Raw genomic sequence first — 3,271 nt, 5'->3', positions numbered from 1 at the left:
GACTTAAAGTATTGAAGAAAATGTTGGTAATGCAGATTAAACTAAAAAGTATGCTGTGAGGTTCTTTTGAAAGCAGGTTGTTAAACACTGACCAGCACACCCCCGGCTCTTCCCCACTAGAGGCAAGTCAGTGAATCAGACCACAAGGCTTCATTCCAGGCCTGCTCACCGCCTAGAAGGGTGGGCGTGCTGAGGGTAGCAGCCCATTAAGTCTTCTTCACCCACCCAGAGAGCTGGTACATGGGAGCCAGGTGGGATGTAAGAGTAATGAAATTTGAAAGATTCTCTTGTATTGGCACCAAGCTCATGATCGTGTCAAGTATTAAGACCCAGAACTTGTGAATCCCGCAGGTTGATGGACTTCCTGATGTAACAGGGAGGAACTAATACCTTATATAAGGAGAAGCACAGGCTGGAGAGTCAGGACTTCTTGAAGCAAGCATTGGGAAGCTTGCTAAACCTGAAGCAATAGGGAGTCAGTGAATTCATGAAGAGGGAAGTGACATGGTCAGATCGGTGCTTTAGGAATGTCAGTGTGGCAGCTGGGGGGAGATGGACTAGAGAGAGACTGGAGGCTGGAGTGAGCCCATTCAGGGAGCTGTTTCACCAGGTCAGGCCAGAGGTGGAGGCCCTGAGGGAGGAGGGAGGTTGGTGAGTCAGGATTTACTTGCAGCTGATTCTATGAGAGGGTGAAGGTGGAGGAAGAGTCAGAACAGCTGTGGGAAGCTTGAGGCCAGAAGAGAAGGCTGGGAATAACAATTATGTGGCATTGGAGAAACAATCATTTGGGAAGGAGGAAAAAGATTTCCCCCTACAGTAAGGCCCAGTTGAGATGACATAACAAATTATTTCTGGAAGTGATGCCTCTCTTAATGCAGCCCCAAATCAAATTAACCATATCACATTGCTGACGCCTATAGAGCTTGTGGTCCATTAAGACTCCCAGATCTTTTTCAGAGGAACTACTCTCCAGCCATGCCTCTTCCATCTTGTGCTTGTAAAGCTGATTTCATTGAAGTGAGACTAGGGGTGAGACTTCCATCTACTCCTACCAGTTTAAGTTTTACTAGGTTTGGCCCAATTGTCTATGAAGTCAAGATCTTTTTGGACCCTAATGGCCATACACTATATGAGTCATCCTTCCCACATCACTGTCACCTGAAAATTTGATAAGCAGGCATGTGTGGGCCAAGTCAATATAACAAAAATGACAATTCTACTTAAATTAATCTATTTATTCAGTGCCACACCAATCAAATGACCAAAAATTATTTTATAGAGCTAGAGAAAATGATAACAAAATTCATCTGGAAGAACAAAAGGTCAAGAATATCTAGGGAGTCTAAAAAAAATGTGAAGGAAGGTGGCCTAGCTGTACCAAATCTCAAACTGTATTATAAAGTGGTAATTATTAAAAGAATCTGATGCTAACTAGGGAATGGAGTGGTGGATCAGTGGAATAGATTAGGTACCAAATACATTGCAGCAAAGGAGCCTAGTAGTTTGGTGTTTGATAAACCCAAAGATCTGAGTTTTGGGGACAAAAACTCATCATTTGACAAAACTGCTGGGAAAACTAGAAAACATTATGGCAGAAACTAGGGATAGACCAGCATCTCTGTATGCCAAGACAAGGTCGAAATAGAATGATGCCCTAAGCAAATTAGGAGAACATGGACTAGTCAGGTCTGTGGATAAGGGAAGGATTTAGGACCAAAGAAGGGCATTACAAATAAATGCAAAACAGATCATTTTGATGATGTAAAATTGAAAAGTTTTTGTACAAACAAAACCAAACGCAACCAAAATTAGAAAGCTGGGAACGTTTTTTTACAGCAAGTACCTCTGATAAAGGCCTTACTGCTCTAATATATAGAGAACTGAATCAAATTTATAAGAATATAAGTCATTCCCCCAATTGATAAATGGTCAAAGGATAGGAACAGGTAATTTTCAGACAAAGAAATCAAAGCTATCTATAGTCATATAAAAATAATGCTCTGAATCACTATTGATTAGAGAAATGCAAATTAAAACAACTCTGAAGTACCACCTCACACTTACCTGAGTAGCTAATGTGACAAAAAAGGAAAATGTTGGATTTTGGAGAGGATGTGGGAAAACTGGAACACTAATGCATTGTTGGTGGAGTTGTGAACTGATCCAACCTTCTGGAGAGGAATTTGGAACTATGCCCAAAGGGCTATAAAGTCGTGCCTACTCTTTGATCCAGCAATAGCACTACTATGTCAACATAAAAAAAAAGAGGGAAAAGAACATATCGGTAAAAAAATTTGTACAGAAATGTGACCATTCCTCTTTTTGTGATAACTAAGAATTGAAAATTGATGCCTATCAATTGGAGAATGGCTGGATAATCTGTGGTATATGATTGTAATGGAATACGATTGTGCTATAAGAAATGATGAGCAGGATTATTTCAGAAACCTTGCAAAGACTTATGTGAACTGATGCAAAGTGAAGTGAGCAGAACCAGGAGAACGTTGTACACAGTAACAGCAAAACTGTATGATGATCAACTGTGAATGACTCAGCTCTTCTCAGCAATACAATGATCCAAGAAAATCCCAAAGGGCTCATGATGAAAAATGATATCTACCTTCAGAGAAAGAACTGATGCCTGAATACAAACTGAAGCATGCTACTTTTCACTTTCTTTCTTGTTTTGTTTTGGTTTTTTTGTTTGTTTGAGTTTTGCACAAAACAACTAATATGGAAATATTTTACATGTTTGCACATGTAAACCTATATCAGATTGCTAGCCATCTCAGGGAGAGTGGAGGGGAGGCAGGAAGAACTCTAAACTTTAAAAAGTATTTTTAAAAATTGTTTTTATGTGTCATTGGGGAAAAATAAAATATTATTTTTAAAAATATTTTTTAAAAATAGATGAGAAGGCCATCTCTGATTTCATGAGAGACACTGACACAAATGTTCCACATCATAGGGCCACACTCAGATTCCTGGGGGCACATCCCCTGACCCTTATCCAGTGCCTCACAAGGCTGTCCCAACCCTTTTCTCAGCCCTCATTCTCCACCTTTGAACTGTACAGATCACTGTCTCCTCCTTGATACTCTCCTCTCTCTCTCTGTCTCTCTCTGTCTCTGTCTCTCTCTCTCTCTGTCTGTCTCTCTCCTCTCTTCTCTCTCTGTCTCTGTCTCTCTGTCTCTCTCCTCTCTTCTCTCTCTGTCTCTGTCTCTCTGTCTCTCTCCTCTCTTCTCTCTCTGTCTCTGTCTCTCTGTCTCTC

Source organism: Petaurus breviceps, unplaced genomic scaffold (genome assembly GCF_028583685.1).
Source record: "Petaurus breviceps papuanus isolate PSGF00001 unplaced genomic scaffold, PetGlider_PUasm1.0 173, whole genome shotgun sequence".
NCBI classification, from domain to species: Eukaryota; Metazoa; Chordata; class Mammalia; order Diprotodontia; family Petauridae; genus Petaurus; species Petaurus breviceps.
Note: the sequence above shows the minus strand (reverse complement) of the source record.